At 35.0% G+C, this 13183-nt stretch overlaps 1 protein-coding gene across 2 annotated transcripts in view; it reads right to left on the bottom strand.

Moving 5' to 3' along the window:
• SEMA3A (semaphorin 3A) overlaps positions 1-9685 on the bottom strand; it is a 346181-nt gene extending 336496 nt beyond the window's left edge. For both annotated transcript variants that reach the window (XM_072026340.1, XM_038179761.2), the window contains exon 1: positions 9506-9685. The gene's annotated coding sequence lies outside the window, so the exon portion shown is untranslated. The remainder of the gene's footprint in view (positions 1-9505) is intronic.
• Positions 9686-13183: the final 3498 nt, after the last annotated feature.

Here is a 13183-nt window from a genome sequence, read left to right as displayed (position 1 = left end):
TTATTATTCCTTGTACCATGTGCTATGCTATACACACAATAATAGCCGCTTCATGCTCTGTATCTACAAGATCTGGATACATACCATCTTCTGCATGTCTGTGTTTCCATTCGTATGGAAAGGCACATGCTAAATGAAGGGTTGTACTGCACTTTAACTAGTTCCAGGATCTGGAAATGGGGAGATCAAGGCTTCACTACAGAGCAGATTTACTCTGCTGCAGAATAAAAGAGTTTTTCCCCTTCCATTCTTCATATGTTGTACAGAGACTGAGAAAGCTGTTAGTTTTCCTTTTTCCATTGTGACAACCTTATGGTAAATCTCACTTTTCTAAAGGTTGCAGAGAAATGCTGTGAGATTAAACCCTAAATGTTTTCGTATGTTACATATGTACACATATATAAAGAAGGAGAGAGAGAAAGAAAAATAAACAAAAAAAAAGGGGGGAAGAAATTATTATTATTAATAATAACAACAATAAAACACACACATGCACACACACAAAAAGAAAATAAAAGACAAAAAAAAAACTATCCAAGGATCAAGTTAGTCAGCCAAGTCCAGCTGGGTTGCCTGATCTTCCACTGTGCAAATGCTCACAGTTCTACTGGAGGCAATAGCAACTCTTATTTGTGCAGGCTGAGGATCTAGCCCATGAGGCCATAAAGTAAACAGGGTAAAAAATCCCATCAAACTAAACATAATACATATAATTTAGGCTACCTCCAAGGGCTCCTGAGCTAATCAAATCTGAATTGAGAGCGAGGACATAATTAGTTCTATTTATGCCAGATTTATTTTTATCAATTATATGACTAATCGGCCTCTTTTCTATCTGTTTGCATTGTTTTCAGGCTTAAGTCAATTTTTGCTTGTATATTTGCTAGGGGTATTGTTCTCCAGAGTTAACCTTTGCAGGAAGGGAACATCTCTAGATTTACACCAGGGCAACTGAGAACAGAAAAATGGATTCATTGTTACAGACCTGCTCTAACATTCACTGTAGCCACTGGAAAATGAAATATTAGACTGCCACACTGTTTAAATTTTTACTTGTTTTTCTGTAGTCAGAAGTACATTTTACTTATTTTTCTGTGCCTGTACATATGTACATGTACATGTATTCTAAATGTACAACCACAATGAAATAGCAGTAACTTTTAAATGTACCTGTCCAAAAGGCAGGAAATGTCTTTTACATGTTAAGATCATATTGCTCCCTTGAATTCACTATACGTTTTCTCCTTCTTTTTTCTTTTTATTTTTTCCTCTTTATAGCATGCATAAGATCCATACTGTATTTGGAAAATTGCCAAATTTACATTTCAGCACTTAAACAATAATGAATAAATTATTTATAAATGTATTCAGTTTTCCTTGTTACTTAAAGTTGATTGCTAAATTGTTTGGTAGATATTCATTTTCAATGTGAAATAAATAAGATCTTACTATATTTGATTTCACCTAATATATATCATGCAAAAGGAATATAATATCCACTCATGAAACTAGCTTGAAGATTGATATATTATGTTGCATTATGTATTATAGACAAAATATAGTTAATTAAAGCAAAAGATTAGGACCAAATGAAATATGAACTCACTGAGACCTGAAATTTTACATATACAGGGCCTGATTCTAATTTACTTGAGCTGATGTAGAATGTGAGTCACAGGAAAAACAATCCAGCCACACCTCTAAAAAGAGTATAACTGGTAGGATTACTGCCTTTATTGTCTTTAAATGAAGAGAAAGGCTGCAATCAAAACCAAGTAGAAATGTGGGTTACCAAAATCAAATTACTTCTGCTTTTTTTTTTCTTCTTTTTTTTTTTTCTTCCCCCTAGTGTAGCCCCTACTGGATGTTGTTTCCACTTCTGGTGCCCGCACATTCAGAGGATTTCAGAGAGTGAGCAGAGATGGTAATATAATTTATAACAGAGTGCTTTTGCATATAGGTCTAGATTTATCATGTGCATCATTAAGCACCTAATACAGCCATCTCGGGATTGGAGACTAGGTACCATAGTGTACCCACCTGGTGGCATTTTGCTCCAGCGTGTTTCCTGGAAACAGGTCTCAGAGCACTGCTGTTGATTGGTATCAACCATGCTAAGGCTAATGTAGACCTTGCTCAAAGAGCAGTGGCTCTACTCAGCCATATACTTTCCACGTTCACCCACTGAGGAAACTGTAAATGCTAGACCATTTACTTTCCAATACAAGGCATTTTCATGAAGTTGTAGCATCATTAAAAGCAAACAAACAAAGAAACTTTTCTCTAAAATTGATCACAACAACACTAAAACTATATTAACACTAAAACAAATATTAACAATGCTCTCCACCCTTCTATGTAAAGTTCCCATACCAAACTGTGTAAAGAGAACAACAGCAAAAGTCATTTTCTGAAATATATTAATACTGATTTCCCAGCTTCTTCTACCATTCCAGTTAATTAAAGGTAAATTAAGTCTAACCATCTCACCCAATTACATCTAGATTACCCATTTTATTACACGTGTCTAGGTTGACAGAATAAAGAATTGCCTTCAATAGAAGAAAAGCAAACAATTGTCTATTTAAACTGCTGGGACAACATTTTAGTTCTTAACACTTGATAAGCACTTAACAGAGGAGGACAAAATTACCTTGAAGAATCAAGCCTTCTGTTTTTCAATTGACTTCAGTAACTTGAAGCTTTTTAATTAAGTACACTAGAGCAGTTTATTGCTTAGGCTGTTTCTCCGTACCTTTGAGTCTTCTAAAGTATAAGCCCTTTTATGTGGTAATAACATTTTGTATAGGTTTTCAAACAGCGTAAAGGTACTGGTTTAGCCTGTTTATGTGTAGCTCTCTACATCTGCTAAATAATTGCTTTTTTTTCTTAAATGAAATATTAGAACACTAGAGCGTGTACTTTGTATGTACAGACACTGTGGATAGTGTATAATAAAATCATTCATGCTGCAATAATTAAAGCTGTGTCAGCATTTTCATTACAAACTCAATTTTTCAAGTGTTTACAATTCAACCATAAAAAATTGTCTTGGACTCTTTCCACTGTATCTGAAGGCCAACGAATATAACCATAAAGTTTATAAGTTTTGAACACTTGTTTTGCAGGTGTAGGACTTAAAATCTATTTTGATTTAAAAATTAAATTTGACAAGTAGCCACTGGCTAAAACCCAAACAAATTCAAAACACTTGTGATTATCAGGTTCATAAAACTTTCCTGGTGTATTGATTGCTACAAATGGTATTTTAATCCCTCATCAAATTTGTGATTGCTTATGAAAATACTGGGAAATTCTAGCAATAAGTAAATTTGTACCCTACAAGATCTTAAAATTAATAATGTCAAGTGTGAGTGACATATTTTTGTATGAATGCAAGGATATATATTTATTTAACTCTGTAAAGGTGTTAAATCAAAACCCTTTGCTAAATTCAAGTGCTATGGAAGCCAGTATGAGTTTTGGCAGGACTTCTTCTCTGGAGACAGCAGTTATCTTTTTTTTTTTTTTTCACAGATCCAATACAGCATGGGCATCAGCTGCATATATTTTCCCACAATACCCTTTTAATGTGCCTTAACCCTAGTGTGAAGGGAGCCATCATAGTGAAAAAAGAGATGTTTGCTTGTCATATCATTAAATCTTTCTTCTCAGTCTGCTAAAATGGCTGCCAAGCAAGGTCACTTGGATGGAGCTTCCTGTAATGAGAAATGAATGGACCGAGAAACCACGACTAATATTGAAAAATAACAAACAAGGCTTTCTTTTTTATATTTTTGCCGTTTTGCACGTACAGTCTTCAGCTTGTGGAAATTTGGCCTGTGAAGACGTGGAAGCACTGATCCATGGACCTTCAAGCTTTTCTGGCATATAGTGTCTTCATGAATGTGTAAGCAGCCTTGACAGAGCTGTTCTGTGCAGTGCTGGCCATCTGCACAGCCTTCCCAAATCTCTGCATTATCAAAGGGAAATGCACATCATCCCTATTTTTTTTTTTTTTTCCTGCGAGGTTGGGAGAGTGATTAGCTCTCCATTATTTTAACCTTTGCCTCCACCCTTCCCTCCACTTCTCTCCTCTTCTCATTTTAAATTAACACTGTGACATCCCATCACTTTTCAGCCATTTAACCACTGAGAGATCTGCCAGGGATGTGTCTTTTTGTCTTGATGACTGAGGCAAACAGAAATAGACTGTGTCTGAGGATCAAAAGGCTCTGCAAACCACTGTCCTTTTTTGCACCCATTCTACATATTATTTTTCTTGGAGAGTCATAGGGTTTCATGTGACATGTCTGTGGTCTTAAAACATTACTATTATATATCATCTTGATACATGTATTGTGAAGGCTGTGTTTCAACTGCTCGGTGGTCTTTTTAAAGCATGATGACCAGGCTTATGAAACATATGCTTCATAATGGGATAGAACAGGTCAGGCTAGAAAGATTTTGTAGAATGATGTTGTAAGACAATGCATAGGACAGAGGTAGTATTATTGATGCTATACTTCTCTGTATCTTTTCTGTACCTGTAAAGATCACTTTCAAAATCTTGACTAGAATGGTAGACATGTTAGCTACCTCACCAAGTCAATTACAAGTCTTATTTTGGAACAAGAATATATTTAGGTTTGCTAATAATTCTTTAGGAATTTTTCAAAACATGAATTAGGAAAGAAAGGTTTTATTCACTTTTCCACAGCATTAAAAAGAAAATCTATGGTTGTGTTTTAACACAAACATAGCACAAAGCCTGTGGGTTAAAAAAAAAAAAAATTAATAAAACTGTGTCACCTATCAGTACTCCAGATGGTGGTGTCTATTTGTGTTGTGAGAAAACCTACTTTGAAGAAAAAAGCTTGCAGTAGAAATCACATTACTTTATACCACGCATGTTTCTTTCATTTTCTCAAATGTAAATTTTTAAGGTAACACTAATGTTATTACACAGGTATGACACACATCTGTGATATGCACCATGTGAATTTGCCATGCTATTTCAAAGACTGGTTTACATTTATGGAGCTTTTAAAATCCAAACCAACCTGCTGGAAATTTAACAAACACATTTTTGACCTTCCTGTGTGCAGTATTGTTGGCCAATTTGTCCCAATTTTACAGGTTTTTAATTTCAAAGTTGTCAGAGCAACAAACTTGTAGCTAGTGTTACTTTAAAACAGTTCAACATACAAATGGCAAGCTAAATTCAACCCTGCTGTTAATTCCAAGGAAGTAAATGAGATAACACCTGAGTTGAATTTAATAGAGTAAACCCCAAATAAGATTTGGGGAAAACAAACAAACAAAGAAGCACAAAACAATCTTATTTTTTAGTCTGGCTGAATCTTTATCTCACTCCTAAATTTAAAGGAAAAAAATATATATATAAATAAATTATTCTTATTCATTATAAGAAACTTACCAGTTTCCCTTGCTGTTTAATAGCATTTGCAGTCCAATGCTTCATAGGAAGAAGATAATAATATTCAGCTTGTCTATAGAAAAGTATAATTTATTTATTTATTTTATTTCTTCCTGTAGTTTTACTTTCATTATTCCTGAATATTTGTATCTACTGCCATCAACATCCAATTTCCTCACTCACATGGAAGACCAATCTACTTGTACATATGAGAAAATCCACTTGTTAAACTGGTACTTGAATATTAAAACGATATATGAGAATGTTTCAGACAAGCACTTTATGTGAACTTCCACAGGTCCATATATTAAGAATAAATTATCAACAATCAACAACTCTTTACTGTGATGCCACTGAATTTAATAAACCACAATAACAGATTTATGGTATTTTAAGTATTTAATTCTGATATAGAGCAACAAGACACAGGATGTAATTGTCTTTTGAATCTTAAAACAAACAAACAAATGAAACAACAACAACAAAGAAGACTTGTTTTCAACTGAATTCAAAAGACAAATTTTCAACTTGAGGTGATTTAGTTTTAAGAGACACAGCAGTCTGGTAACAAGAAATCTCTTATTGTATCCAGATTAGTCTGATTTACTTAATGTTAAACATTATTTTAAAAGCATGTGCTAAACAGTCACTGCCAAAACCTGATTATCACTGGACATGAGTTTTCTAGACCAAACACTTAGGTTCCATGGAAGTGCCTAAAATGCCCTCAAGTAACAGCTCATATATCAAATCTACATTGATACTTTCTTTACATAAGAAGAATGAAAAACAAGTTATGTTCAAATTACTTCTACCTAAAATCACAGAAGTAAACAAGACTTAGTAAAGTAAAATCCAAAAATCTGTGAACTCCAGTATACTGCGGTAAATAATTGGTGTGATTCTAATGTAAACAGCATTAACAATACTTAACTAGGCTTGCAATATGTTGGCCTTGGCAGAGCAAAGTTCTGAACTAGCTTGAAATTGGTGCTTTGTATAATAAGTGATAATACAGATGAAGAGAAACTTTCTTTAGTGATTTCTTATGGAAAATATTTTGGATTTGTGGAATTTAAATGATTTGAGGTTTTCCTGTAACCCTAGCTAATATCCTGGTAATCTTTTGATGCTCATCAGTAACACATTGTTATGCCTATAAGCACTATTTCTACATCTTTTTCAGTTTAAGATTCATTAAATCTTTAGCAGCCATGAATAATAGTATCAAAGCAGATAATACAGGATTCATTGTGTCATACAATACCTATAGATTCCACTACACAAGCAAAAGGGAGTAAAATTAAAGCCTTCTGTAGAAATGTTAGTTATAGAAAGAAAAAAGACTTATTTAATATTTATGTCTTCAATGGAGGTTTGTTAGTAAATAATATGGTCAAATGATGTCTATTAACAAACTATTTTTAAAATGATTCCATTAGAATGACTCTTCCATGATGTCACATGAGTTGTTGCAGAGATCAGGCTCTATTTTAGGTACTGAAGAAAACACCAACAGAAGGTCTTAAGGGATTTAAAGCACCATTTAAAAGTGAGGAGAATGGATAGATCATAATATTTCTTGTTGTTATATGTGTATATGCTTGTGTGTATACCAGAACGATGATGAAAGAGAGAAAAGTAGATTATAGTTAAACTGCACACTCTTAAAATTCATAGTAATAGTAAACAAAATATGAAAGACTTAAAAGTTATTGTATTATAAAAATATAATTTAAAACAGTATATATATTTTTTATCTTATGTGGAAAATCAAAAAAATCTGCAATTCAAAAAATACATTATAACAATAGGTATTCCATACATACAATCACACAAATTGGCCAGCAACCAGGGATAAATTTTGTTCAGTTTATTTCTGTAAATAGAAACTTATCAGTCAATATTATCTTAATTCTTTTTTTACCTAAGTGCCTTACAGAGAAATTAGTCCTACTAAAAGAAATGGATAAAGTACCAATCAAAAACTGTTAGATTGGGGGTGGGGGTGGGGTGAGGAGGAGTAGTAATTTGTTTTGATATTAATACTGTCAGAGTACTTGATGTGAGTATGAAAGAGAGAATGTGCCCCATAACTACCAATCTCACCTATACTTCTATCAATCTCACCTTAGTACCTTAATAGGTAGTATCTTAAATTCATAGGCATAGTGTAATTTCTAAGACCATTTTTGATCTACTCTAACCACACAGGGATGGTTGCAAAGTTATGTTCAAGATATATAGTTTATGCAGATGACATAAGGTAAGCAGGAATTTATTGTAAATTCACACTAACTTTGCAGCTGTGAAAGAGCACAGGTGATTATGGCTTTTAAATTCCAAAAGCCATTTTCCACTGGTTTAAATTTAAGAGAGAAAAAATGTATATTGCTATTTATTAATTGTGCTATTTCTTAGCAATCCAGCTCTTTGAAAATGTCTTTCTATTAATCACAGTCTGACCTCATCATTAAGGGGCAGTTGTTAGAGTCAGAGAATAACTGCACAACTCTAGTGGATGAACTGAACTGCTACAGTGTTCATGCACTAAGGGAGGCTCAATGAAATTAAATTCTCTCCCTGTAGGGGGTAGGCATTGACTGCTGTCTGATGCCAGCAAATAGAGGTCTAAATATTTCTTCTGAGATGGTTGCTTTACCTTCTTATACTTCTAACTTCATCCTTTTTAAATTGCCATGTTCAAATGATTACTGTCAACAGATTGGATTTTACTATATTTTATATTTAACAGGAGAGTCAGGCTAATGGCTATTATGTACAAACTGCAGCAGCCTAAAGCCATGGCTAATTAAAAGGACCATATATACTTGTCTGTCCAAGAGCAAAGAAAATAACTCTTCTGCAGTATGGAAGACTATTGAAAAGCATTTTATAGGCATAACTATGTAGGCTCATTTGTTCCACTTCCAGTATTGACAACAGCCACCAACCTGGACAATAGTTCAGAATAAATTAAGCCTAAAGTGAGAAGTGTCATCTGACTGGATCCTCTGGAAAATAAATTCAAACATATTTCTGGTATGCATTCTTACACTGTGTCATCATCTACTTGAGATGCCAGCAGATCCATTTTATCCTGCATGTGTTTATTTCTCAGACAGAACATTTTGTATATGCAATGGACACATTCTTTTACATTGGCTGGCATTCCACCTCAAAGTTCATCATGAAAAGCTTGTTAATGTATTTCAGCATATATGCTGCAGTGGTAATCATGTTCCCAATAGCAAAGTAAAACTCCGGTAGGAGGTTCGAAGAATATGTGTGTGCTAAGATCAAATCTTGACTTCAAGTTCAAGCACAGTTTAACTGCAAATCCAAAGTTGTAAATGCAAAGTAAAGGCAACTTTAAGGCTGCTTTAAACCAAGCATGAAAGACTGAGGAGTCAAAGTTGAGATTCTATACATCTGTTTCTAATATGCCTCTTCTTGCATTTTAGACAAGCTTTGTTTCAAGCTTTACTATCACTGTAGTTGATACAGTTTGCTAATTTATAGTTTGGTGGCATTCTCTTTACATTTCAATCAATGGTTTGGTAAACAAAATAATTCATCTTTCTTTTGCAGGCTAAATTAGTTTAAATTTTTAAAATTCCTAAGATTTCAATTCCTCCTTCCTCTATTCCCTCCTCTCTCCCCTCCACAGAAATGAGTAGGTTTACAGTATTTTAGTTTTTTAATTTAGGGATTTTTGTTTTTGCATTTCATCACAAAACTGATTAAACTCTACTTCTGCCCTGTAATTGGATATGTACACAGACACATACATCAATAGAGAAATGGACCTATGTGTTACTGATATCATTATATATCTCAGTTTTAGATAAGAAAGCAGCTTCAGAGCTGTACTGTCTGAGTATTCAGGCTGAAGTGGCAGGACCAGGGCACAGTGTAAAATAAAACAGGAGGAAATACACAAGGGATCTGCATGCAAACGTTATTCTGGTTCATTTCTGCACCAGCCTTCAGAGGATTCTCTCAAAAGTAAACACAGTTAACTAATTCCCAAGTAAAACAAGTAAAGGCAAATTTATCACTTACTGTGTGCTGTGCTTTGTCCGTGCACTGAAGAGAAGAAAGAGTTCTGCAGCGCTCACCTAGATCCAGGTTGGTTTCTAAATTAGTCATACATGTAAGCAGGAGGAAGCTCATTGACTTTGTAACTGTGCAAAGAGCAACCCATCTCACTGCTGCGAGACAACCCTTCAGGACACTGCGTGGAACTTCAGCACAAAAGCACAGCATCTATTACGCTTGAGGCTCTACCATTTCACCTACACCTGGGTGGATCTATCAGGCTTCATCTCTATTAGGGCAGTTTGGCTATGTAGTTTAAAGAAAAAAAAAAAAAAAGGGGGGGGGGGGAGAGGGAGAGAGAGGGAAAGAGAGAGGGAAAGAGAGAGAAAAAAAAAGGGCTTGCCGTTGTCACACTTGTTTCCTATTAAAGAGCCTTACGGTGGATTGAGTAATTGTGTACGAAGGTAGTCTGGCTGGCAGATGTGTGCAGCCCCAGTGGAGCACTAGATTCAAGGCAGATGGGTTGTACCAGGGCGCAAACAACATTGGAAAAAGAGAGGCGTGATTAAAACAGCAGGCCTCTGTTTTACAGTGCTAGAAGTGGGGATAGCAGGAGAGCTCCCAGGAACTGTGGCTCCCCAAAATGGGAACCGTGCAGACACAAGCAAATTGCAATAAAACAAACCTGATAAAGCACAGTGGATGATCAAATTGACCGAGTTTTGCAATACTGAAACCATCATGATTATTAATGAGCCTCTTTCCCCTCCTCCTCCTTCCAGGCACTTACATTAGAAATACTCAGTTGCAAAGAGCATAAGCATGGGTTTATTCAAAACAGAATCCTGGGCTACCGTATGGTCTGAGGCATCTTTTGGAAATGGATTAGAGTTGCTTTGAGGGCTTTACATTGTCTGTAAAGTCTGGTTTAGTTTAAAAGAAAAAGAGAATCTGAGTATTGGGAGTGAATCTGCCACTAGCATTTATATCTGAGAACGGTTGAAGCAGATTATCAAAGTGAACAAGGGAATCTTTATTATAAACTTCTGTGTGACATACATTGGGCCAAAATCAGCCCTGGTATAATCACACCAGTATATGTCAGGGGCGATTTTGTCACACTGCCTCTCCCAGGTTATTGAAACTTGGCTACAGCAGATGGTCAGAGAATCCCTGATATCGCAACAATGGTTTATAATGATAAACCATTATCATGGTTTAGACTTCACTTTAGACTCTTATGTAGGAAGGAGAGAAGAGCTGTTTGTGAAGTATCAAAATGATCTCAAGTGCAGAGCTTCCAAGTGTGAGCTCATGTGTTCACCAGCTCTCTACTTTGAGGTTTAAGTGGAACTAAAATAAGGCTGGTCCACCTTTTCCTGGACTTCTGCTCAAAAACAATGAGTCTGGTACAATTCCCTCAGTGAATCTCTACTGCAGTTTTCTCCAGTAAAAAAGACACCCCGACAAGACACTACAGATGCATACATATGAGCTTGTAACCCTGATATGCCTTTGTGGTTAATGGTGACAAACAGGAAATTCTGGAACAGTAAATATTATATTCAATATTAATATTAAATTAAATATTTTATTCAAAAACAAAACAAAACAAAACAAAACAAAACAAAACAAAAACAACAGAAAAACAGTAAAACCTATGTAGGTATCTAAAATAGGTTAGACAAATCACATTCTATTCCTATCGATAATGTGGGATTTCACATTATGTTAGTCTAAATAAATCCACCACTCTGCATATCCAATCTTCAGCCAGTTTCATTTAGCATTGATCAGCAGAGTTATGATGTTTTATAAGAACTCTGATTGTGTCTCAAGCAATATTACCACAGTATTCTAGGATGCCATCGTAGAATACTATAGTACTTATTTATTGTATATAGGGAATGCTGCTCCTTAATACATACCAGCTGTTTTATCAGACCCTTTAGACAAGAGTGGGTTATATACAAAATCCTATGGATATTTCCCATGTAATCTCTTGTTATGAATTTTTCAATAAGGCCCATTCATAGCCAGGTAACTGAAACAACAAAGGAAACATAAAAAATGGCAAAAAAAAAAAAAAAAAAAAAAAAACCCACACACAACTTTTTGTGAAAAAGTTCCTTAAAGTTTTTTTGTTTGTTTGTTTGGATTTTGTTTTTTTTGGGTGAGTCCTAGGATTGTTTTAGCACAACAGGAATTTAACAAGAATGTATTTTTCATTGCTCCCTTAGTCTGAGCTTTTTATGGAGCTAGATTGTTGGCATGCCCTTCTCTCTTAATGAGAGAAGGACCACACAAAATAAATTGGGAAAGATTTAGGGATTAATGAGCCTTAACATTCCTATGCAGGAGTCTCCTAAAGTTAGAAGACATCTCAATATAAAGTTTATCAAAAGACTTAAGTTCTGTGTCTGGCAGCAGCACAGACTTCTCAGGATTCTGAACACTGAACGGTTTATTTTCCATTTCAAGATTAAATTTTGAGGATCCCTGGAAAGCTAAGGGTTCACCTTCAGTCCAGAAACATTTTATAAGACTGCTGATGCTTTGTACAAAACGGAATTCAAATTTTCAAAGACAATCAAATGTATTCTAACCTACAACAGTATGGTCCAGCTAATTTCCACAGGTTTACTGGAATTAAGTTATTTCAATGCCTACACTTTTCATGACATATGAAAAAATTCTCTGGCTCTGCTGTAACATGAGAGAGCTACACTGTTTAGGCTGGTAGCTGGAACACTCACCTGAGACAAGAGAGATGGAAAATGTCTCTTGCTCTATTTATTAGACGGTTTATTCAAAGATAGTTTAATGAAAAATATACAAACAGTCTTTGAAAGGAGGCAGAGATATGTTTGATCCCTTCAGGAAGAGAAAGAACCAGACCAAGGACTGGGATATTTATATTCCAGAAAAGGGATTCAACAGAAATGTTTTACAGAGAAAGGCAGCTCTGTTACAGGTGTTGTTTCTGTTTTTCCCCTGCCTTCTCTGACCTTCTGAAAAGAAATCAGTAGACATACATTTTCAGGGAAAGAATCTAAATGAAAAAAGAAACTTAAGCTGTCATATAAATGAAACACCACAAATACACAGCAGGGGAATTTGACAATGACCTCTTCTCTCATTTTCTGTAACATCATGTTCAGTATTCTGGGTGCTGAAGGTAGTGTTCCTGGACCCTTTGGTACTATGGAAAGGGCAATGGTATGTGTTAGGTATGGATTCTCTATAGATTCAAACATCTCAGACTCCCTAAATCCTTACAAAGTCCAGTTGTCATCCAATAATCTAGAATTTTCTTTTTCTGTGCAAATTCTTTACCAAGGTGACTAACCTGTGTAACACACAGGTAAAAAGTAACAAGGTTTGTGTCTTCTCTGCACATTTCTTCAAAATATTTGGAGGCAGTGGGAGACACTGCCCTGTTACCTTCAGAAGATGTTGACATATCTCAAGTTTTTCTTGTATATAAAGGTAGAAGTGACTGCAGCTATTATTGAGAAACTGCCATAGGGTATTGGCTTGTACTTTATATTTTAAATAGGAACTTTCCTGGTAAATTTGTCTTAATTCATCTTAATTCATTCCTGTTATATTGTTTTATTTGACTTCTGAGAAGATAGTATTTCAGAATAGTGGAGATGACTCTCCTTCAATTTACATCTCTACAACTCTTTACTTATTTAA

This window comes from Anas platyrhynchos, chromosome 1 (assembly GCF_047663525.1).
Source record: "Anas platyrhynchos isolate ZD024472 breed Pekin duck chromosome 1, IASCAAS_PekinDuck_T2T, whole genome shotgun sequence".
NCBI classification, from domain to species: domain Eukaryota; kingdom Metazoa; phylum Chordata; class Aves; order Anseriformes; family Anatidae; genus Anas; species Anas platyrhynchos.
The sequence above is the reverse complement of the archived record's forward strand: the minus strand, read 5'-3'. Positions and strand labels throughout refer to the sequence as shown.